Source organism: Cnephaeus nilssonii (genome assembly GCF_951640355.1).
Source record: "Cnephaeus nilssonii genome assembly, chromosome: 9".
Lineage (NCBI taxonomy): Eukaryota > Metazoa > Chordata > Mammalia > Chiroptera > Vespertilionidae > Cnephaeus > Cnephaeus nilssonii.
In genome coordinates, this window is record NC_137080.1 from 33,897,293 (window position 1) to 33,922,693 (window position 25,401).

Sequence of the window (25,401 nt, forward strand, 5' to 3'; positions counted from 1 at the left end):
TACATTAAACAAGATACGTTTTGTTGCTGCTGCTGAGCTTCTGATTTTGTCTGAGTAGTTGGTAAATAAGTTTACTTTCATTTAACTTATCTCTTTCTAGAACTCAACAGCTTTGTCCTTCCCGCTGTATCCTGAAATTTAAAAAGTGCTAGGAACTCTGAGTCAGACCTTTGGATGTCAGGGTGAGAGTGAGGGGGGGGAAGGAGGTGGACTGGCTGGCTGTTGACTGAGAAATCTAGAAATATTGTGCCTTGCCAATTGTATCAGACCTTTCATTTTCAGATTGCCTAAATTAACGGTGAAATTACCATAATAAAAAGGAATGGGTGCTAGAGAAAGCACCACAATTCTTTCTAGTGTGGTTTCCAGGGATCATTCTAACAGACCTCTGATTAAATGGACCATCCGCTCCACCCACCTTGGGGTGGAGTGGGGGTGGGGTTGACTCAACTTTGCATTCTAAGACTGTCATTTGAAAACAGACAGCAGTCATAAGCAGTAACGCTGTGATTCCCCGCCTAAAGGGCTTTTCTGTGTATTGCATTTTACTGTGAAATTATATAGAGACCTGATATCTCAACAGCCAAAAAAAAAAAAAGGTTTATTTTTAGGAAACTCCACAGGGAAAAACTTTATCAAATAAAGGAGGGGGCTGGGGTTGGGAGAGAAGCAGCAGCCCATCAATCTCAGATCAGGAGGGAGACCCCTTCCATCAGGCAAAGAGCGCAGTAACATCTAGTTCATAGAGTCCCCGGGCCCATTGTTTTTGCTGGGAGCAAGGGGTAGGAGAGACCTAGACTGAATTGGGAAGGTGCGTTTGGGACCTGGACCTGGACAAACGCCCAGATCTCCGCTTCCCAGCTAGGCGGTGATCGCCCCCTGCGACTCGGGAGGCACACAGCAGCCTGAGAACCGCCGCTGCCATCCCGCAAACCCTCAGACCCAGCTCTCCAGCCCGGCAAGCTGGAGCCACACACGAGATCCCTGGACACCTGTGTGCCCCCAAGCTCCAGGTGCAGGCCCCTGTTACCCCAAAGGGACCGATCTCAACAACTCAGAGATTGAGTCCCTCGGACTTCCATGTCCCCGGGTTCTGCCACTCAGGTCACTTCCGCGGGTTCTCCAGGCAACGACCCCAATCCACCTGGGGGTGGAGGGCAGCACCCCGCCTCCCTCCCTACCGTGCAGCTGGCCCGCGGCTCCCGCGCCTGGGTAGGACGCGTGGGGCTCAGCCGCAGGACCTCCACCTCCGGGTGAACCCTCTCCTCCCCTTTCTCCGCCTAAAACCCTGCCCACCCCCTGCAGGGAGCCGCTCGGGTGTGTGCGCCCACCTCTCCCAGGAAGACACCTGCGCTTCTTTCCCCGCCCTTCCCGGCCCTCCACGCGGCGGTTCCTCCCCCGCCTTTGGGAGCCGGGAGCGGCAGCTGGAGGAGGAGCTGGGAAAGGAGGGAGAGGACGAGCAGGAGTAGGGGCGGGGTGGGTGGGGAGAGAGCCCCGAGGGTGTGGACTGGCAGCCACTCCGCAGCTGGTCGCCGGGGACCGGTCCCTCCCGCGCGCCGAGTGATGGAGAGGAAGAGATTCGCTTAGACACACACACGCGCACACACAGCTGGGCACGTCTCTGGGAGGCAGCTGCCGGCTGGGGCGCGCCGGGGGCCGGGCGGCGGCCGTGACAGCGTCAGCCGCGGGGAGCGGGGAGCCCGCACAGCTTGGCACCGGTGGCTCCGACCCAGGAAGGGAAGAACCCAGCTGACCGTTGCTTTTTGGGGGGCGAATCAGGAGGGAGCCGGCTGCCCTAGGAACTGTCGCCGGGGACGCCAAAGACTCTGCCCTCAGCGCTCAGACGCGCCGGTGCCCGTGCGGGGCGAGAAGGATGCGCCCCTCCTCCCGCAGAGCGGCTGCGGGCCCCGGCACTGCGCGGACACGAGCTCCGGCGGCCGCCCGTGCCGTGCCCGAGCCGCGGGAGCGCGCCCTGCCGCACCTGGCTCCGGTCTCCCGGGGAAGTGCAGGGATCGCTCCCTAAACTCCGCTGCGTACTTCCCGCCCGCTTCCTCCTCCTCCTCCTCCGGCTCCCCGGCCCGGACCTCGCAATCGCGACCGCGGTGCCGTCGCCGCCTGCGCGCGGGGCCCGCCTGCCTCTTACTCTCACGCGCGCACGCAGAGCCCCGCTTTCCCGTTCCCATTCACGCCGGCTGGTTCTCCGCGCCGAAGCCCGGGCACCCGAAACTACTGGACCAACTGCCGCAGGGACTGCCAGAGCCGCCCGGGGGCCTGGCGCGGGCTGCCCGCGCCCTGGGCTCCCGCCCGCGCCTCTGCCGCCACCGCCTGGGACGACGGTAAGCGATGCCAGCCGCCCGCTTCGCGCCAGGGGCCGGGGGGGTGGGGGGGGGTGGGAGGGGGCTCTAACACAGTGGGCTGAAACCTGGTAGATTTGGGGGAAATAACAAGGGGGTGGGAACCAACCAGGAGAGACACCCATGCCCATGCGATGCCAGCCAAAGTACTTTCGTGAGGCTCGGCACTGCTGGGCACGGCTGGGTGCTGCCTGGAAAGACTTTTGAGGCATTCGCCGGGCCTCTGGGTTAAACGAGTGCGGGATGGGAGACGACGGGGTGCCTCCTGGGGTGAATTTAGAGTAATCGGTGTCAGTCAGTTCGCGTCTCGTCCAGAGGTGGGTGCAGCGCTCTGTGCTCTTGGAGAGGCAACACGCGTTTCATGGCACTCGGCAGAGTTTGGGGGCTCGCGCTTGGCCACTTCCCCGGGGTGCCTGTAGGGCTGTCGCTTGCAATGCAAGTCGGCTTTGGGGGAGGTGGGTGTCTGCGAGGTCCGAGGCAGAGGTCAGGCAAAGGCTAGTGAACGTGAAAGATGGGGTGTATTCTCCCCATCTGGCCTCCACCCCTCCAAGCCCCAGTCCCCGCCCCCTAGTTCACGCAACCCGTCCCACCCACCCCATCACACACACACACACACACACACACACACACACACACACACTCCGGAGTTGGATGCCATCGAGGGGGTGGTGACATTGTTATTACTCAGCGGTGCACGAGGTCGCTTTGGCCACTGACTGGAGCTCAGAGTCCTTGCTCCTGGAACCCGGGCGACAGCCTTGGTTCAGGGAGGCGAGGAAGGAGCGCCAGGCCTCCTGTGGGTGCCTATACCTGGCCGCTCCTGGCGCGCAGCGAGCTAACCTCAGCCAGAACTCCGGTCACTTCAACTTGGGGGGCTCTGCTCTCCGGCTTCCCTCCTTCGAGTGCTTCAGGGCGCCGACCCAAGGGAGCGGTTGCTGAGATCCCTGGTCTCTCCCCAGTCCTAGCCAGGTAGGTCGGTCCTCCTCCCAACTTCCCTCCCTCTCCCCACCACCAGCTTCTTCATGGAAAACGCTGATCCCTTAAGGGGAAGTTTAATATTTGCAAAGTGCTTTATATCATATTACTTCGTGGATGCATTGAATTGCACTGTATAACTCTTCTCTGGTTTATGTAAACTTAGTCTGATAAAGAGCGTGCGGGGTCGGGCTGGTGTGGGAGTGAGAGTGGGTGGGCGTCCTTTCTGCAATGGTGCTCCTTTCTAAACTGACTTGCTAGAAGTGATGTAAAGCTGGCGCTTCTGCAAGCTTTTGCTCAGTAGCCTTGACGTATTCCAGGGCTTTAGACAAATGTTTCCACATTACAGTTTATTTCAAATATATTCAACTTGTATGCCAAGGAAAAAAAGTTGAGAAGATAAAGCGATGACAAATTTGGATATCAAAACTATTTTTTAAATGTTCTTCATTGGTATCAATTATGTTGAATGTAGCAGATTTTTTTTTTAAGTTATCTTGGTGGGTTTTCCTCGTGAAGCTCTGAAGAGGAGAAAGGAAAACAATACTACTTCCCTTCCTCCCTGTATGTGTGTAGAATGGTCCTTGCTTAGGGTGACTGAGTGAGCAGCAAGGTAGGCTTCTTTAGGAATGTGAAGTCGCTCGCTCACCGGTGACCTGATGGAGACACACAGAGATGTTACCAGAAATATAATGATGGGAAGGAAACTGTTGCTTACATTTAACTGCCTTCCAGTGCAGGGAATTTTAACAGTGAAGAAATGAAAACTGCTCTGGCCCCTTTCAAATTACTCTCCACTGTTTTTAAGTAGTTTTTTCTCAATTAATAAAAAATCTATAGACACATTAATAATGTAAAATGATATAGTCACATAGATGCACAAAGTAGATTACCTAGGAAATTATAAGCATAGTGTTCAGTGGAGTTTCACTGAAGTGCCAGGACCCTGGTTGCCAGGTGAGGCCAGACCTCATGTTTAGAATTCAGCTTCCTTTGACATCTTTGTGGGAAGGTGCTGCCTACAGGGTGCTGATTATGCTTGCATCATGGTCCTTACCATTTTGCAGACATACACAGATGTTTTTGAATGAATAACCTTCTTACTCACTGAATTTTCCTTCATTCAAAAAGTATTTATTGAACACATGAGCACACACAATGTGCAGAGCTGAGCTGGGTGTTATTTTAAACAAGAAAGGATTTTCAGTGGCAGCAAAATGCTTACTCCTACACTGTGTAAAAAAGGCCCGCAGAGCAGCGGCTTACTCAGGGAAGCAGCATCTTGCCCAGAGTAGGTAGCCGACAAAGAGTCCTTGATTCAAAAATCACACAGATGTCAACCAGCCAACTTTCTTTCCCCGTAAATCCCGCCAATATTCTTAACGCACCACATCATTTAGGTATGACTCAACTTCAGAGAAGTGATATTGACTTTAATCTTCTTGCTCTTTGTCTGAATACTCTGGAGAACTATAACTATCTGTGCATTGCTCTAGCTCTCTGTGTCTGACTTCTGTGGAACAGTGCCCGATCTGTATATGTCAGTAGTATTCATTTATGAGTAAATGCAAATATCCCTGTTACATTAAGCAAGCAAACTCAAATTCATAGGAAACAACAAACATTTTGCTACTTTTCTTATCTCTTTATAATCTCGGAAACAGTAACATCTCTTAAAAAATGCAATTCTACTATGTAAATCATCAAGTTAACAAAAATAGTTATTTAGGATTTTATAGACACATGGAAATATCTTATGGAAATTTTAGTTGAGGAGAATTTTCCTTGACTCTTTTGATATGTCTGGCAGGATGGTCTTTCATTTTAGAGACTTTTATTCATGAATGAAATAACTTACAAGGTAACTTTCTAGTTAAGAGAGCTGGCAGAAAAGGAATGCTTGCTAGAAAATGATGCTGAAAACTCTGGGAATAGAGTATGAGCAGTAATGCTTGGTTTGTGCTTGTAATTAAATGAATACTTATATATTTTATTGGTCTTTATATGCATATGTTTTTGAATTTTTTGAACACATTTTTCAAATATTTTCGTATTCTGACATTATTGCAATTGCATAGGAGTTATAGTTTAGTAATGGAATTATAGTTTGTTTTGCTTTAAAAAAAAAGGTAAAAGTTTGAAAAGAGAATAAGTCAAGTTAAGGAAATAATTATTCAAATCACAGATTTATCTTCATCTAAGTCCTGTCTTTTTTTTTTTTTTCCTAATGGGAAGGGAGATCTCAAAACGAAAATAACTAGTTAAACTTTCATTATGACCTAAATCATCACTATTTAGAGAAATCCTACATTTTACTTTTTCTGTGAATTTAATATGTTTTTAAAACCAGCAAAAGTTTTTTTTTCCCCTAGAATCCAATTTAATTATTGAAAAATTTTGCTCACTCTAGATCAGTGTTTGTTCCTGAGTGATTATGTTATCCTTAACTTTACAGCAAAAGTACAATTAAAGGAAGATATTAATAAGTACACATAAGCATCACTAATCTACTCGGAAACATTTCAGAGCAGCTAACACTTATCAAAAGTAGAAGCAAAAGATACCTGAAGATCCACATAATGTTTAGGCAGGATAAATGAACATCTCTGAATCTAATATGCAAGTTCCATTATTCATGTCTTATTTAATTAATATGTGGTACAACAGATTATTTTCTATCTTCTTGAAAACTTTTATGAAAGAAAGCTGTTAGTATTAAGAAATGGTTGACTAGTTGGTTTGACTTTAGATCACTTTACCTAGATTGTACAGGGGAGTCAGATAGGTTTTATATGTATATACATATGCTTATACATACAGAAGATATATTTATGTATTTGTTTATGTTTATATATCTATATCTATATTTGTCTGATAACTTTGAAGAATAGGAAGAGAGTCTCTTTTGTGGCATATGTGATTTGTGAAGACAGTGTCATCTGACAATAGTACTTACAAATGCTCAACTAGTTTGATATTAAAAATTGAGACTATAACTAAACTTTTTTGAACAACTTATTTAAGAAACACCTATGATAACCTTTAATGTGTGCCTGATACTGTCTAAAGAATTCTGCTAATATTAACTAGTTTAATTCTGGTAGCCACCGTGCTAGCCCCCACTTCACAAGAGGAAATAAGTAGGCCTTATTATTGTCCCTGTTTAGATGAGGAAAGTGAGCCTAAATAAATGGCTCACCTCTACAACTAATAAACGATAGAGCTGCCATCAGAGCCCAGACAGCCCACTGGGCTATGCCACTGCTCTTGAACAGGTACTTTTAAAGCTCACTTAAATAAGGGTCCAAGGAGGGAGGGAATCAAGTTATAAAGCAAATACATTCTAGCAACTGAGATTTGTGATGGTTTTCAAATCAGAGTGAATTCTTTTTTTTAACATATTTTTACTGATTTCTAAGAGGAAGGGAGAGAGATAGAAACATCATTAATTATGAGAGAGAATCATTGATCTGCCTCCTGCATGCCCCACAGTGGGAATGGAGCTCGCAACATGAGCATGTTCCCTGACCAGGAATCGAACCCGTAACCTCCCAGATCAACCAATGAGCCATGTCAGCCGGCACTCAGAATGAATTCTTAGGGAATTCAGAAGGGAGGCGGTTGTCACGAAGCCCCAGCATAACCTGAACTAGAGCGGTACTAGAACAGCGCTGTAACTTAATGTAGTTTTTAATGGACTCAAGAATTTCCTGAGATTCCGCTACTTTTAAATTAGGTAACTTAAGAACCGATGCCATATTTAAGTAGTTTTAATAGCTCAGAGGATCTGATACTGATGTTTTATGCTTCCCATAATATCCTTACAAGGTGAACTTCTTGCAGAGAAGTCAGTGTTACATGTTACGCTATGGTACTTGTCAAAAGGACTGGCAAAGTTGTATACGAAGATGTGAAATGAGACTGATTCTGCTCTGACCCACGTGGCATACAGCAGGCATCCAATTAATGTTTACTGCATGCCCTGAAGGAAAGTATTCTAGAAGTTGCTAGTCCAGAGGTCAAGAAACTTTAAATGTCTTTATAATTGCATAGTTTTAAGATTGTGATTTAATATTGAATAGAATTTTTCCTTTTTCATGAGGGTCTTAGGACATTACTATCTATGAAACCCTGTGGAATAATAATAATCTTCACGAGACTGAAGGGCCTGAGATAGAAAAAATGATGGTGTAAAGGGGTGAAATAATCAACTGATTAAAATGTTTAAGTTTAAAAGTTGGCAAAAGGAAAACTGCCTGTAATTGTACGTTTTATTTTAAAATGGCACATAAGATATAATTAACACTAAATAACAGAATCCTTACACTGCTAATTAAGTAGCATAACTGTGCTGTCATAAATATTAACAATCTACTATTTGAGTACAGTTTGGGGAACTTTTTTTGGAACATATGAAAATGCCACTGTAATGCTCTTTGCCACAGCTAACTAATTCAAGTCAATGGGAAAAAAAAAATCACAGTAATTCTTAATGTGCCTCACCACAAATAAGATCTAGCTACCTTCTATCTATGAGAATTGGTTGTACTCCATTATAAAGCATATGTTCTGTGGATTCTCTGACTATTAAGGGAAAGATATGAAGAGAAGAAATACATGCTACAGACTTAAGCTTGATTCAAGTGTTACTAGATTTAAAGGCCTGTGTCAAGCACAGAAGTTGAGAGGAGACTTTTGCGACAGCCACTTCACAATTTTTTCTGGCAGGGCCCAGCTGAACATGCTCACACAAGTCTTTGGAAGATGTATCATCTTATACTGATATGATTAATGGGGAAGAACAAAAGGTTTGCTTAGAGCATTGAAAGATTTATATTTATCTATATACCTAATATGAGTTGAAGTATTAGGATACATAAAAATTTCTTTCTCATATACTAGTGTGTGTGTGTGTATATATATATATATTTAATATTTTATGGACTTTTTTAGATAAAGATGAAGGGGGAGAGAGAGAGAGAACATCGATGAGAGAGAAACACTAATTGGCTGCCTCCTGCATGCCCCCTACTGGTGAGTGTGCCCATAAGCTGGACATGTGCTCTGACTAGGAATCAATTTGGTGACCTCTTGGTACATGGGACAATGCTCAATTCACTGGGTCACATCAGCCGGGCTCTTTTATATTTTTACTAGAGGCCCAGTGCACGAAAATTCGTGCACTGGAGGGGGGTCCCTCAGGCCGACCTGCACTCCCTTGCAGTCTGGGAGCCCTCGGGGGATGTACAACTGACGGCTTAGGCCCAGTGGGGAGTGGGCCTAAGCCATCAGTGGGACATCCATAGCGCTGCTGAGGAGGCAGGAGAGGCTCCTGCCACCACTGCTGTGCTCGCAGCCACCAGCCGGGCTTGTGGCTGAGCAGAGCTCCCCCTGTGGGAGTGCACTGACCACCAGGGCGCAGCTTCTGCGTCGAGCATCTGCCCCCTGGTGGCCAGTGCGCATCATAGCGCATCATTCAGCCATTACGGTCAATTTGCATATTACCCTTTTATTATATAGGATACCACATAGAATTTATGGCTTAAAGAAACAATCTATTTCCTGACTCTGGTTATTAAACTTGAGTAACTTGATTTAAAAGGTTAAATTTAACTTTATTCTTAGTTTTTTGTTTTTTTGGGAGGATGCCATTTAATTCTGGTAGCCACCCAGTTTCCTCACTTTGCAGACTTAGAACGCTTAGAAACTAATGTTCCTCTCTGTTATTTTGTCCTGTCACCTTTGTTTCCATGGCACTTTGGCATGTGGCATCATGGGGCAGACACAGCTTCTTCCTGTGGACATCTCAGTCTGGACAGCCGAGAGCTGAGGGATTCCGCAGGGGGAATGTAAGGAGGAGGTGGAGGCGGAAAACAGGGCAGATGAGGGTGCATGAGGGGATGATGGGCCAGCACATGGATTTCTAGCTAGTAGGAATACTTATTTTCATTCCAGTATTTTTATTTCATATTTATTGTATTCCTCTGTTCCCAAAGTTTGACTAGATGTGCAGTGACCACTTAATCCTGATAATTGACTCTATAAAGTCAAGAACATTATTCCCATGGTCCTGGTAGCAGTCCCTGGCACATCATAAAATGATAAATATTAGCTATAATTATGATTGCCTGATTTTCTGCAGATGGAATTATTTTTTCTTAATCAGGTACTTATCTTATTCTCATATTCGGTCCACTGACTAGATAATTTTTACTTTAACAGCATTTGGTTTAGGAGTTTCTGAATTCCATAAACACCGGCATCCTTTTAATAAGGAACTCTCCACTCTGTACTTAACAACATAAGATCAAGGGCTTGAGAATTTTTATACAACATTAGTTTTCTAATGTTACCTCTTTTCCAATAGTTTATGTTATTTTGCTATTCTGTGTTGGCAACATCATCTGTCCATACACCCAAGAAAAGTGAGCAACCAAGAATATGTAGTTACAAGGATCATAGTAGGGACACAGGTACCTAGGGATCATCTTGTGTTTCTCCTTCTCCTCCTCTAGTCTGTCACCAGTGTAGTGAACCCCTTTCACATCCTGCATGGTTCAGGGTTCAGGTTAGGGTTCAGGTTCTGGAGGAGGCCGCACACAAATGAAAGAGACTAGACAAGAAAGTATAAATTTGGAGATATTGGGGGCCAGGCAGAGCCCAACTCAAGGGGAAGGACTCCACCCCGCTCTGGCCTTGCTATCCCTTTTATTAAGACTATGGGATACACCCATAGCCCTTAGGCAGGCAATTCCAATAATAGCCAATCAGCAAGGATTTACACAAAACCAGGTGGACGTTGCTTTAGCTACCATTGTCTCAACTAAACAGTGGGTGGTTGGCTCTGACCTTTCAGAGCTTCAAGGTTGACCAGCCTTCTGGGTTCCTTGTCCACACCTCTCTGCTAGTGAAGGCAATGGGCGGCTTCTAACACACCAGGACATGAAAACCCTGCCTACAGAACACCTACCTTCCCACCAACCCCATTGCTACTGCTTGAGTTCAGGTCCTCAGAACTCACCCGATGACACTAATCTCCTTATTAGCTTCAGGTCTCCAATTTCTTCAGTGCTTCTGAAATTCTTCCCAAATGCAAATCTCCTCATGTAATTTCCCTGCTTAATAGCCTGCAGCATTCTTTGCCTTCAAGGTAAAGTTCAAACTACCTCAACCTTCAAAGCCATTATTGTTCCAATGGCCCAGCCTGGGACTCATCTCCTGTCACTCCAACACAAAGTACATACATTTGGTAGATGCCAAGCAAGGAACAGAGCATGCTATTTCATACTTCCACGCCTTTGCACATGCTGGCCCTCTGCCGAAAGTGTTCTCTGCTTGTCTAACGTATCTTCCTCATCACTTCTCTTTGTTTTCTTACCCCTTTCCTTTGTAGCCCACCAACTGCGACCCACACCACTGTCAATATCCCCATTGCCCAGCATAGTGTCTGGAACATAGGAAGTACTAAATACAGTTCTATTGGAGAAGTAAATAGTCATCTTATTCTCCCTTCTGTCTTGCTAATGTTTATCTGCCTTTTCTCTTTCTCACTGACTTATTTATTTCAGTAAACATTTATTGAGCAACTACTGTGTACCAGGAAGTGTGTTGAGGATATAAATGACTTTGTCCTTGCCCTCAAGAAACTTAAGTTCAAGAGCAAACCCAGCTGGTAAAGAAACAGGTAGTATTTAGTGTACTAGATGATGGAGAGAAGACAGGTGTGAGGACAGAGCATGAGGGAGGAGATCTAGTTCTGCCAGTGATCAGGGAGAACTTGCTTCCCACCCTTCATTCCCCACCTCCCCCCTTCTCCAGTTTTTTAAGTGTCCATAAGTAAGCATCCATCTAGGAAGACTTTTAATTTTTAAGAGTAGATTCAAGTCTCCATTTCTCAAATAATGGTCTATAGAAAACTAGGTAATTTTTTTTTCTACCTGCAAGACTAAGAAAGCTTCAGAAAGTTCTATAAAAGTCCATGTGCTCATTTTGAGTTTTTCTTCTATTCAAATTATTTTAAATATATCTAATAATCATATTACCTATTTAAGTTGATGTCTCCCCTATAAAGCAGGAAACATATTTAACCAATTATGAGTATCTGCTTATAGTGATATAAAAATCAGTTTTTCTCTTTTAAGATTTGAAGTAAAAATGAAATGAAATTATTTCACCATCACCACATTGGAAAACTCAATAAACTTATACACACACACACACACACACACACACACACACAATATCTAATAACATGATAATCACATTAAAAATCTTATCTAGTACAAAAGAAATAGAAATGGCCTGTTAATTAATATATTTAAAAGCCAGCAATTTTTATATGTGTTGCCATTCCCTTGTGAATGACCCTACATACAAAAAAATAAAAAATAAAAATTACTTTCAAAAATAAAAATATAGCATTACCTTAAAAACAATATACAAAATATAGTGCACTATTTCTGAAAACATTAATACATTTTATATAGTATTTAAACAACAACCATACCTTTGGCCCTGCTGTTAAACTCTTGCCTCCAAGTAATACCAGCTTCAACCAGCTGGAGCAAGAAACCATATCATGACAGTGTTCAAAATCATCATTCATACATTCAGCAGTTATTCACTGAGCACCTACTATATTCCAGGAAAATGATCAGCTGATTGAAAAGCCTGAGTTCTGCGTTAGAAGGGCAATTTAGGGATGCCCTGACATTGTGGTTGTAAGAACCCATAAAAGTGAAAAACGTTCACAACTATCCATGTGTATATTCTTGGGTTTTCCCTTTGAATAAACCCTACTTTTTAAGGAGCTCAATGGCTATTCAATGGGTTCTTTCTTTGATTGATTGCTCATCACTTGGAATTTTTATTTATTTATTTTTTAGAAATAGCTGGCATAACCCTCATTTTCTCAGTAAAGGGGGTAAGAATGCATGTCATGGAAAAGGGAGAATTTATACCATTCCCACTGGACTGCATCCTTTCCCCAATGGAGGCTCACTGGGAAAAAGAATATGTTGGTGTGTTTTGCTGACTATATTTGAAAAATACATTTAGGTAGGTGTTTTTTAAATTATTTTCCATCTGGACAGCTTTTTTTTCCCCCTTCACCTGGGATGAACAACCAAATTATTAATTCTATTTAAATGTGCTGTATTCAGAAGAGTAGCTGCCAAACTTGTTGGGATCTATAACAAGATAATTAATTATCTAGCAACACGAGGACTATTGGAGTGTTGGATATAAACCAGATGGTGGGAGAAGAAGGATGAGGCAGTCAGGATGCTGTGAGCGGTGTGATAAGTCTTTTTGGCCTGTGTGGGGTAAAGCCACATGTATGCCCAGCCTCCCTCATCCTCCCTGCTGTGCTTATTTTTCCCCCATTGATCCTTCCACCACCCCATCACTTCACCCCTGGAGACTCCAGTGCCCGCCCCCGCCCCCTTCCCACTGCTGCCACTTTCATTTTAAATGTCAGGGAAGGTGAGGGCAAAGGTCTGCTCCCCTTAGACCCTGGATTCTGCCAGCATCTGTGGCACCCCAGCACCTACCCCACGGAGCAGATCAGCCTGTCATCATTACCCTTGCCCTGACATTGCTTTCGGTCACGCAGCTGTAGAGCTATTAAGGAGTTTGAGGTTCATCTCAGAGTCCGTTAAGGTAAAGTAATATTACAAGCAAACATCATGATTTTTTTAAATTTACACATTTCAAAGACCTAAACTGAATGCTAAACCTTTTCTTAGAGAAATCCTGGTAGGACATCAGTGGAAAATGCATACAAGAAACAGTTACTTAACCCCCGCCCCCATCTGTCAAAGTGATGTTCCGTGTCTAATCCAGTTTGTGAGCAATTAGAAGGTGCATTTAGACCGAACTCAGTGTTTGATGGTAGAGATTGTAGTGACTTCGCCATGATGCTTTTCCTACAGATTACCATCATGATGCACTAACTGTGAGCGTCACCGTCCTTGTATTACAAAGGGGGTGACATTTAGATTACAGATATATTTTACAAACTATTTAACTGCAAACTTTTAGCACTCAGACACTAAAGAAACACAGAATAACCCAGGTAAGACATCTTCACAATGAAGTTACTCATTCATCATTAAAAAAAAAAAAAAAAAAAGAATGAGTTTCTGATGGGGAAGTAAGCGGTCACCTTGCCTATCCCACCCTCTCAATATCAGGCCCATCTTTTATTATTTAAAGTAGAGCTCCCTAAAATAGATTACACTGACAAGTAGTAATTACTGACAGCTGCATTTAATTAGCAAAGCAGATTCCTGCTCATGACAATAAAGTATTATTACATGTTTAGCATTAGCACTGGCAGTAAAGGAGGTGACTTTGCTAACACAGAACTAGAAGACCTGTTTTCTTTATTTAAAAATACACGCAGTTTGGCTGGAACTGAGCTGGTGCTACGTGGGAGTGTCTATGGTTACAAAAAGAAAGAAAACAGTAACTATAAAAGTGTTTTGTGTTTTTTAAAAAAAGAAACAGGCATATTGTACAAGAAAAAAAGAAGTAGACCAGTGCCAACCATTGGCTCCCAGTCTTGAATTGTGTGTCCTTGTTTTTGTGTCTGAGTTTGTGTTGCGTGGAGGGGGGAGAGGTGTTTGGATGCCAGAGATAGAAACACAATTAATCATGTATATTAGTAATGTATCATTATATTAAGACACTATCGCCTTCCTTCCTTCCTTCCTTCCTTCCTTCCTTCCTTCCTTCCTTCCTTCCTTCCTTCCTTCCTTCTTTCTTTCCTTCCCTTATCCCAGTGGTCGGCAAACTCATTAGTCAACAGAACCAAATATCAACAGTACAACAATTGAAATTTCTTTTGAGAGCCAAATTTTTTAAACTGAAACTTCTTCAAAATAGACTCGCCCAGGCCGTGGTATTTTGTGGAAGAGCCACACTCAAGGGGCCAAAGAGCCGCAGTTTGTGGACCATGGCCTTATCCTATAATCAACTCTGAGTTATAAAGTACTTCAAAAGTATATGCAATCAAATTTAGGACTTTATACACACTCTGAATTTCAAAGTTGATTGTAATTTCCACCCATTCTTTCTTGCAATAGGCTTATTCTATCTCTTACTGCCCCTAATGTCCCGTTTCCACTGTCCTATCTTGTTCTCATCTGGCCATTCGTACTGAGCATGGACTTAACAATGGTGGGATTACAAACATCACAATAGGGGGTCAATATTTTGAGCAATACCACCTTTCCAGCACCATCACGCCACAGTGCACAAATAGCTGCTGTTAACACTAAGAAGGACTGTGAAGATAGCTAAAACTAGCAATCCTTGACTTAAATGACATGTGCTATTTTCGTTATTCAACTATATCACTTGAGGTATAGAAACAGATCCACTTATTGTGGCGTTATCGGTAGAACCAGTCCTAGAACCGAATATATTTTCTCACACTTGTGGAATGCAATTCTAAAATATTTACTGAAGGTCTAAACTCTGAAGCAAAATATATGATATCGCATATCTGGAAGATGTTTTTACTGGGATACCCTAGTGTATTTTCACAATGCAGCTTTAAGTTATCTGGATGGCATTTATTTTTCAAGTAGTAAAAATAGGCTCAGTATAATATATTGCCATCTTGTAACTTACCATTATAAATACTATATTTATAAAAATCAACATATGTATCCATGGCAATAAGAGGCAAGATGAATATGAATAAAGAAATCCTAAATTGATCCTCAAACTAATTTCCATCATGAAACTGTTCAGCCGACTTGCTAAGCACCTTCTGCTGTTTTGTTTTTTTATGGTCTCTCCCACTCACCCTCTAGTGGACAGAAGGTAAAGAACAAGGGGGATGCCCAAGATAGCCTGCAGCGAGGTAAACAATGGGAAGTCCACAAAGAATGCGGTCACAGTCCTCCCATCACAGTCCCTGGGTGTTCTGAGAAACGCTTCCTTAGGCAATGCCATTGTTGTGCGAAAATTAGCCTCAGAGAGTGCACTTTACACAGACTCCATGGCACAGCCTACTGCACACCCAGGCGATAGGGTATAGACTATCGCTCCTGGGCTACACACCTATGTAGCATATCACTGTACAAAACAACATGCGATGCCATCAAGCACCAGGGGAGATGATGCAATCCGGAGACACAGTCAACACAAGATGCCTGAGGCTGCTGCCTGCATATCATGGCATACTGTTTAAAAGCAAACTTTTTTTGTAAGTATGAAGTATACACGCTGAAACAGGGGTGGGGAACCTTTTTCCTGCCAAGGGCCATTTGGATATTCAGAACATCATTGGAGGGCCATACAAAACGATCAACTTAAAAATTAGCCTGCTGTATTTGGTCAAATTTAATGAACTCACCCCTAATGCCTTGGCAGGGCCAGACCAAATGATTTTGTGGGCCATAAGTATACAGCCCGCGGGCCAGATGTTCCCCACCCCGTTATAAAATAATGACAAAAAGTGTAGTATAGTAAATACATGAAGCAGTAACATAGTTATTATCATTATCAAGTATTATGAACTGTACATAATTGTGTGAGCTGTACTTCTATACAATTGGCAGTGTAGTAGGTTTGCTTACATCAGCATCACCACAATCACGTGAGTAATGTGTTGTGTGCTGTGAGACTGTGATGCCTATGACATGATGAGGCCATAGGAATTTTTTAGCCCCATTGTGATCTTACACAACGCAGTGTATATTCGGTCTGTTATTGATCGAAACATTGTTATGAGTCACATGACTTGTAGTTTGATACTTATTATCTACAAGGACATGATGACCACAGACATTGTGTTCAAGCCCAGACTGGGCACTGTATCATCTTTGTTCTCAAACACTAATCATTCTAGCAAGGATATTTAGAGGAAAAATTTTTAGGAGCATAATGGTATTCAAGAAGACTTTTACAAAAATTACGTTTTAAGAAACTGCATTTGTATGGATACTAAATATAAATATCTAAATGAGCATTCAGGTAAGACCATTTAAGAGTTATTTTTAATATTAAACCTACAAAGCTTCATTCACAGCCTAAATCTAAAGCCCTACTGAGTCTCATAATTTATTGGTATTTAAATCCTATTGAGAATAGAGGTTTATTTTTATTTTGTGCTTTAGAAACCAACCAAGAATAGAAGATTCTTTACTGAAAACAGTTTTTGTATTCAAGGACATTGACTAAAAAGAAGTAATGTGATCATTGAAATTGGGTATGTTTGACAACTCAGTGTTTCAACTATAAAACTTTCCAAAATTAGACCTATAAAATTGGAAACTCTACTACGCAGCTGCTCTAATTACTGTGCTGGTTCATAATTTAGTACTGAAGAACAAAGCCTCAAATATTCTCTTTTAAGAATGCCTTTGACTTTTAATATCATCATAACTCAGAATTCCATGTTCAGTCATTAGGCAAGTATTGCCATTACACAAATTCCATATTCTGTCTTTAGGCAATCATTTATTGAGGGCCTACTGTGTGCTATGAAGATGAAAAAAACACAGTCCCCTAGCTTCAAAGAGTCAGGAGAAGAAAAAGTACAAACCCATCCCACTTTAACAAAGAAATACCACTATTATCATGTTTCTATCTCACCATATTGAACCAGTTACCTAACTTTTTATCAAAATTGGTCTAGAATACCTGCTTTTAAACTGGAACAGCCTTTGACATAAGGCCTGGGCTACTCTGTGATTTCAATAGGTTCTTATTTTAATCCTTGATCAATTGTGCCTAGAAAACCAATCCTATCAAGTTGACTTGCAGAAATCTCTTGGGTCTCTGTCCAAGTCAAATCTCCTACGTAGAGGATGCATAAATCATGTGCAATTGCCAAACCTTAGCAATGCATCCATTCAGAAAGTGGAAAGTTAGTCTGATACATTCCAAGGTCTTTAAATCTTTGTTTAAATGTTCCCTTCTCCAGAACCAAGTGTAAGACAACTCCTGTATGTATAACTATCATTTCCTAGTTTGACAGTACTTCACTGGCTAATCATATGACTAGAATTGCCCTATGCTATAACTTTTCTTAAGTTGGGTGAGACATGTTAGCAGCAATTGGGAAAACCCCAGCATAAGAGAGGTGACCCCATAGACTGCTATGTGGAATGAGCCTAAATGAGGGTTTGCTCAAGTCTGCAGATCCATTCCTGGTCCATCTGAATACACTTGAGTCTGCTGGCTGGAATACTTTCAGAACGTCACTGGATAGAGAGGCTACCAATAGACCTTGTGCATCCTGTTTCTCAAAAATTGGAATAGGCTTTAGAAAAGGCAAAGACAGACAAACAACTCCATCATTGACAAGTGACACTCAAAGTGCACATAGTTGTGGTTTACCATGAAATAATACCCTGTGTGTTTTTTTAAAAGAAATTTATTTTGATGGGCAGATATCTGCAAGAAACTCAGGAGAATACATCCTAGCCTACATAATCTATATATATAAAAGCCTAAGTGACTGATCAACCATTCAACTGTTCGACCATTTGACTGGTAGCTATGACACACACTGACCACCTGGGGGCAGATGCTCAATGCACAGGCATGGAAACATGGAACAGACTGATGAATCTCAGAGGGAAGGGGGGAGGGGGAGGGCAGGAAGAGATTAACCAAAGATCTTATATGCATATTAGAGGCCTGGTGCACGAATTCGTGCACTGGTGGGGTCCCACGGCCTGGCCTGCGGGGATTGGGCTGAAACCAGCTCTCTGACATCCCCCCAGGGGTCCCAGATTGCGAGAGGGTGCAGGCCAGGCCAAGGGACCCCACCGGTGCACAAATCTGTGCACTGGGCCTCTAGTGATTATATAATTTGGGGGAAGGGTGCTCATTTTTTAAAACTTGGAGTCAGAGCCATCAACCTAGTGTTGCATCACAGGGATTTTGTTCTTTGATACCATGATTGGATGTCAAAAGCCATGTATAAATGATGCATAAAAGTGATGAGCTGTGCCCTGGCTGGTTTGGCTCAGTGGATAGAGCATTGGCTTGTGGACTGAAGGGTCCCAGGTTCAATTCCGGTCAAGGGCACATGCCTGGGTTGCGGGCTCGGTCCCCAGTGGGGGGGCATGCAGGAGGCAGTCAATTGGTGATTCTCTGTCATCATTGATGTTTCTATCTCTCTCTCTCTCTCCCCCTTCCTCTCTGAAATTAATAAAAATATATTTTAAAAAGGATTGGCCTAGTTGTTAAAAAAAAAAAAAAAGTGACGAGCTGAAACTAGAATCCTGCCATGTCAGAAATTACTTGTCCCTCCAGGGCCACGTTAGAAATGAGAGTTTTCAGGGGAAAAAAATATTCAGAGAAACACAGGTGTCATTGTCTTCACTTGCTCCAGAATCTTTGAAGCTTCCCAGCTTTTCTGAACCAGGCATCACATTAGGTGCCAGAGAGACCTGGCAGCCCTAAAACGGAAGCAGGTGGGTAAACGTTTTGAGGTCTTTACATTCTATGTGCAGTAATGACCATTGCATTGCACAGTGACTCTCTCTTAGCTTGTATTGATCCCATACAAACTCCTTGAATGTCACACTCTTAGTGCCTCCCCCCCCCCCCGGTGCTCCTGCTGGAGCCGTCTCAGGATGTCTTTGTTAACCCTCACCTCCTGAATCAGTGTCCAGAACAGCTTTCTAGGTCTCTTTGGTCAAACGTTAAAACTTTCTTTTTTAAGAACCTTTAAAAACATCCTCTGTCCCAAATTAAGATCCAAAGCCTGAAACCAGTACTCCTTAACCCACCCTAGGGCACTACAGCTTTAAACGCTGGAAAACTTTGTATATTTTAGCTTTCTATTCATTCAGACAGAAAATGCAAACTATACAAAAATAATAAGATTTGCATTGATTGAACTGCCACATACTATATTAGATCCTTAGCATGCATTCTCTGTTTTCCATAGATGTAGGTTCCACATTCCACTTTTATAGATGAGGAGTTGCAGCTTAAATTAAGTTACTCCAAGTTGAATAGCTAGGAAGAGGTAGAGATAGGAATTAAACTCTTATCTTTCTGATTTCATAAATTCATGACCTCTGCCTCTAGTCTTATTGCCTACTATAGGTTACAATGAGAAATACTTTGCTTTCTGAGGACAAAATTTAAGTATTCCTGTACTATTAGTACTCACTAACAGATTAGCGATTTTACCTATATCCCCCTACACACACTTAATAGTCATCCAAACATTAGTCCTTGGCCCCTAAATAATTTTACATATCATGAAGTGCGTGCCAGGCAGCTTACATACATCATATTTCTCTAATCCCAGTAACAGTCACAATCCTGCTACCTGTTTTTCTTTCCCTTGTACCTTCTTTATTATGGTGTATGACTTCTTATCGCATGTATTAGTCAGAAGTAGGCTAGGTTGTGCTGAGGTAACAAATGACCCAATCTCAAAGGTTCGTGTCTCCCTTCCACCAAAGGGTGTGCAGTCTGGGACACGGGCTGTCAGAGCAGCATCTATCAGGAACATAACCTAACTTGTGGCACAGGGAACAGAGATCACTGTGGAGGACACACTGGAGCTAAAAGTTTCCCCCTGGAAGTGCTACAAATCACTTGTATTTATTTTATTTGCCAAATCAATCCCTATGGCCAAGTCTGACATCAACTAGGCAAGGAAATCTAGTCTGTTGTCTCCCCCCCCCCCCCCCAATCCCCTGGGAAGTACAGCAAATATTTGGGAAGTTTAATATAGTTTATGGCATTAGATATGAATGCTTTCTTGCCGTATCTAAAAACTATGGTCTATTTAGTCTTTTTAGTGGATAAGTCAGAGAAACCTCCGAGTGGCTGGGGATTATAAATGGCAAGAAGGGAAATCAGCTGCAAGGAATGTCCTCAAGGGCTACCTCAGTAGCTTCTACAGAAATGACCGCCAGGATTCTTGTTCTTTCACAAATAGGTTTCTTCACATTTATTCCTCTTGCTAACACGGGTTTTAGTCATTATCAACAGGGGATTTGTATGCTGCACTGTTGCCATTTTTTTAGAATATATATTTAGAATTTGGAATTACTTTCTCTGATGTCAGTTCTGCAGCTGATTTTTTAAAAATGTGTTATGTGAGCAAGTGTAGATTTTAACTATAAACACAGTGCAAGGGAAAAGCAGGCCCATCTGTCTCTTTCAAACGTGATTAGTATGGTCTTAAAATTAAGGTTAAGGTGCTTGGAAGCCAGCTGACTACCATAGATTTATTTCTTTTGAGGGTTGGGATAAAACAAATTGAAAATATATACACATTCCCAAAGACACATTATGTTGCAACTTTAAAACCACATTACTATTTCGGTTGCACAGAAAATGCATTTTAGGCATAGAGAGCTTTCCTCTGACTTTGGTGACAGAAATTTTGAAATTGCTAACAATTATATTATCTTATACTAAACTAGAGGCCCAGTGCATGATTTAATCATGCACCTGGTGCACCAGCGGGCTGTCCGTCGGCGCCCCAGGCCTTCCGAAAGCCTCCGGCGCTGCGGAGGCTTTCGAAAGGCCTTGCGCCGGAGCAGACAGGCGGCCAGGTCCCCCGCTTTGGCCTTTGATCGCGGGGGACCTGTCCGGCTGGCTGTCCGCAGGCGCCCCAGGCCTTCCGAAAGCCTCCGGCGCTGCGGAGGCTTTCGAAAGGCCTTGCGCCGGAGCAGACAGGCGGCCAGGTCCCCCGCTTTGGCCTTTGATCGCGGGGGACCTGTCCGGCTGGCTGTCCGCAGGCGCCCCAGGCCTTCCGAAAGCCTCCGGCGCTGCGGAGGCTTTCGAAAGGCCTTGCGCCGGAGCAGACAGGCGGCCAGGTCCCCCGCTTTGGCCTTTGATCGCGGGGGACCTGTCCGGCTGGCTGTCCGCAGGCGCCCCAGGCCTTCCGAAAGCCTCCGGCGCTGCGGAGGCTTTCGAAAGGCCTTGCGCCGGAGCAGACAGGCGGCCAGGTCCCCCGCTTTGGCCTTTGATCGCGGGGGACCTGTCCGGCTGGCTGTCCGCAGGCACCCCAGGCCTTCCGAAAGCCTCCGGCAGCCATGGTACAAACGCTGAGCTCGCGGCGCCAGAGGCGCCGGGAGCTCAGCGTCCTTCTGGCCCAATCAGCTACCCCGGCCACCCTGAGTCCCGCCCCCTGCGCCTCCTGCTGGCCCAATCGTGGGCGTAGCGGAGTGATGGTAATTTACATATTACCATTTTATTATGTAGGATACTACTAAGAAGAATTGAACATGCTATCAAGGGAAAGTGTACATAATATCAAGCACTGTATAATGATAAAAAGTTATATTACATTAATCTAAATGGCATAGAGAAAAGTAAATTAATAGCAACTAAGAAAAAAAGTAGCTTTTCATTTGTCCTAGGTCTGATTTTAATAATCAATCTGTTCTATCAAGTCACCAAGTTATTAAATTATTAAGTAACCAGAAAGTACCAGACTAGCCTGGTACTTTTATTTTTCTCCACTTCCCATTACCCTAGGAAATAGACAAATGTCAAGCAATCAGATAAATAGTCAGATGCTGGGTTGATTGAGAAGACTGTGGGAAAAGCCTTTAGTGGCTCTGGTGAAAAAAAAAATTAAAAGGAAAAAACAAAAAATCCCAGATATTTAGATTTATGAAACAGCAAATAGTTTTTTTTATAGAGAGAGAGAGCAATAAAGCCAGAGGTTACAATATTTCATGCACAGTACTAGGTACTTTACATTTTGAATCTGCACTGTGCTACTAGGTATGAGGGGGGAAAGAGGCCCATAGCTTGCCCAGAGTTTCTGTTAGTACATTGATGGAGCCAAAATTAATTAAATCCATTCATCTTTTAATTCCTTCAAAAATATTTATTGAGTACTTTCTAGACACTCTTCTAGGTGCTGAGGATACTGCAGTAAACAAGACAGAGCTGCTATTTGCTAATAGTTTTCTATTTTATTTTTAGCTATGAAAATGTGGGTTTTTCCCCCAAACAAAATATTATCTATTTTCCCTTCCCCTGTACATAAATCAGATAAAAATAAAGCTGCTCTATTTGAAGTGAGGTGAAGGGCTGGGAGCTCTACCTGTTTAGCGGCCACTTCCCCCTCCTTTCTCATTTCACATGTGTCTACTTGGTCCTTATACCGTGAGATTGCTACCAAAACAGTAGAGATATCAATGAGGGAGAACAGCAGGTCCAGATGTTAAGGAAGGACGACTACTAGCTTGAGAGAGTAATCTTATGATGTAATTGAATTAGCATAGAGTGAGATTATTGGACAGTGATGAGCAGAAGAAATGTGAGGGAAATGATGGAAGAAGGGCTATCCAGTAGTTCACCTGATAGTAGTGAACACTGAGTAGATTCAGAAGATATAATGAGTCAGCATATAAAGACTGACCTCACACATTAAAGAGAGATTATGTATTTGAGGGTAAAATATGGGTTTAGGAATTAGAGAATTCAGGTACATAACCTGGCCTTGGTACTTACTTTGTAAATTTTTAGTTTGACCCAAGACTCAGTCTCCTCATCTGAAAACACAGGCCTAATAAAATCTGTCTAATTGTGAGAGTTAAATATAACACATGTAAAGTCCCAAGAACAAGACAGTCACCTACAGAGGACCTCCTGCCCATCATCAACAATTTTTATAAGATTTTTTTAGGAAAGATGTGTACTCAAGAACAAGTTATATTAGTTATTATTGTTATTATTATTACCACCATGATTTCTTCCTCTCTAGTAAAAGACTGGATGCCATAAAGAACTGATTGAACTTGATGTGCTCTTTATTATTATGAAGAAGGGTGAGAGAGATAAGAAGATTCTAAACCTGATTGGGATAATGGTAGAGCCATTAACAAAATACATATAAGAATCAGGTACTTACAAACATAATTATACATGTGTGTAAAGGAACTGTGTTTATTGCAATAGTGTTTGCAGTTGCAAAAGATTAGGAAAAACCTGAATGTCCATCAATAATAACTGAAAATAAATTATAGTATATTCATATAATGGAATATTATTCAACCAAACAAAAGGATGAGATAGAACTAAATAAAACATGAAATGATTTCCAACTTAATTTTTAAGTCTCAAAGCAAGATATATACTCACTGGAAAACTAACATTAAGCTTTCCCACGTGGTATTTATATTCAAAAAAGAAAAAATAGAATAAAAATGAGAAAATGACATCGTTTTTTAACTAAGGATTCTGAAATGGCTTTTACAAATCATCGACATGGGCATAACCGTGGATAGACTTTGAAAATAGCAGTGACAGCTGGTAACCAGTCTATACTACATATGAATCAAATTGACAAAAAGAACTTGAAGGCACAAATCATTCTCTTAAGCTATATTTGTCTGTAGAATCACTCCCAGCAGTAACATCTTTGAACTCAGAGGACAGAAGTAGATCTAAATCACAAGTGTTCATAATGGTGCCTGAAAATTGAATAATCCAACAGAAATGTATTAAGTTTAAGAAAAGTAAACAGATTAAGTTCTCACTTTTTCTATGAGGTTGGAACATATAGCATTTCAGAGACATAAAAGTATATATGTATCACATTTAATAGAAGCCACATAAACAAATCTAGATGCATATTTAAAATATATATTGTGGATGGTCACCAATTTAGGGTGGTTTTTTAAAATATATTTTTATTGATTTCAGAGAGGAAGGGAGAGGGAAGGATAGCAACATCAATGATGAGAGAGCGGCTGCCTCCTACACACCCCTACTGGGCATCAAGCCCACAACCAGGGCCTGTATCCTGGCCTGGAATCGAACCATGACCTCCTTGTTCATAGGTTGACGCTCAACCATTGGGCAACACTGGCCAGGCTTGGGTGTTTTTTATTTTCAAACAAGTATAATAAAGTAAAACAAAAGACTGCCAAGATGATGGGAAAAACCTAAATCTTGTTTCTCCTTGGACTAATGGGAGCTAATAAAAGTGATGTTTTAGTCATTATTGGAAAAAGATTATGGAGCAGTAATAGCTAATACATATTGAGCACTTGCTGGGTCCAAATATGATACTGAGTGATTTACATATTAGTTAATTCCTCATAACAACTTGATGAGGTAAGTGCTTCTGTTTTCCCAAGTGGTTCATTTACTTGCCCAGGGTCCTGGGGTAATACTAGTAAGAGGTCAAGTGGGCATTTGAACCCAGGTTTGCTGACACCAGAGCTCTTATTTGTAACCAAGATGCTGGATGCTGTAAGAGTAGGGTGTAGCCTACAAGAGGGAGAAGGGGTAGAATTCGGTTAATTATACAGAGCCAAAGGAAAAGCAATGCAAAATAATGGATTTGGATAGAGACACAGGACATAATGATGTGCAGAGCCTGTTACGTACTATGTTTTGTTGTGTAGTATGTACTAAGTTCTGTACTATGCTTTTGGCTAGTGTAGACGTTCAGTTCTTCCTAATTGGTCACCTTATATTATGGGCTGGCCATGAGGTGGACAAAATGATGTGCACTCCCCAGGATGGGGAGCCATGAATAGTGAGGTGTTAAATGGTGGAGATTAATGAGCCTTGGCAGGTCAAAGTAGGGGAGCTTGGGTGGCATCTGTTTGCACTGCAGTGGGCTTAACTCTTGCCAGTTCTATGTGTAAGAGCTGATAGTTCAGAATTTGAAGTGAAGAAAAACTCACTTCACCTAGTAAAGTATTCTAATTTGAGCATTGCATTAACAGTGATGTTAATGAGGACATCTCATTTTTTGAAAATATCTCATTGGTTTGTGTGTGTTTTAATATGTGTTGATGATGTGGAAGTCAGATCACCAACCACTCCACCTAAAGCAAGCCACTTCTCCCCATGACTTTCCCCCACCTTCCAGCCCACCCAATGCCACCATCATTACTCTGTGGTGGTTCCTTCATAGCCCTTAGGACAATTTGTGAATATTTTGGCTTATCTGCGTTCATGTCGTTCCCCAATTAAAACAAGCTCTACAAGGGCAGGACTCATGTCACTTTTGTTCCCAGCTAAGTAGGTGCCTACTCTAACACTGTAGGAACTCTATGAATACCTTTTAAATGAACAGATGGATGCATGACATGTCTTTCCCAAT

The 25,401-nt window shown here is 42.5% G+C and overlaps 1 protein-coding gene across 1 annotated transcript in view; it reads left to right on the forward strand.

The window, feature by feature from the left end:
• The first annotated feature begins 1,618 nt into the window (after nucleotides 1–1,618).
• Nucleotides 1,619–25,401, forward strand: part of HS3ST5 (heparan sulfate-glucosamine 3-sulfotransferase 5) — a 238,389-nt gene continuing 214,606 nt past the window's right edge. Inside the window, exon 1 of the mRNA XM_079780268.1 lies at nucleotides 1,619–2,336. The gene's annotated coding sequence lies outside the window, so the exon portion shown is untranslated. The remainder of the gene's footprint in view (nucleotides 2,337–25,401) is intronic.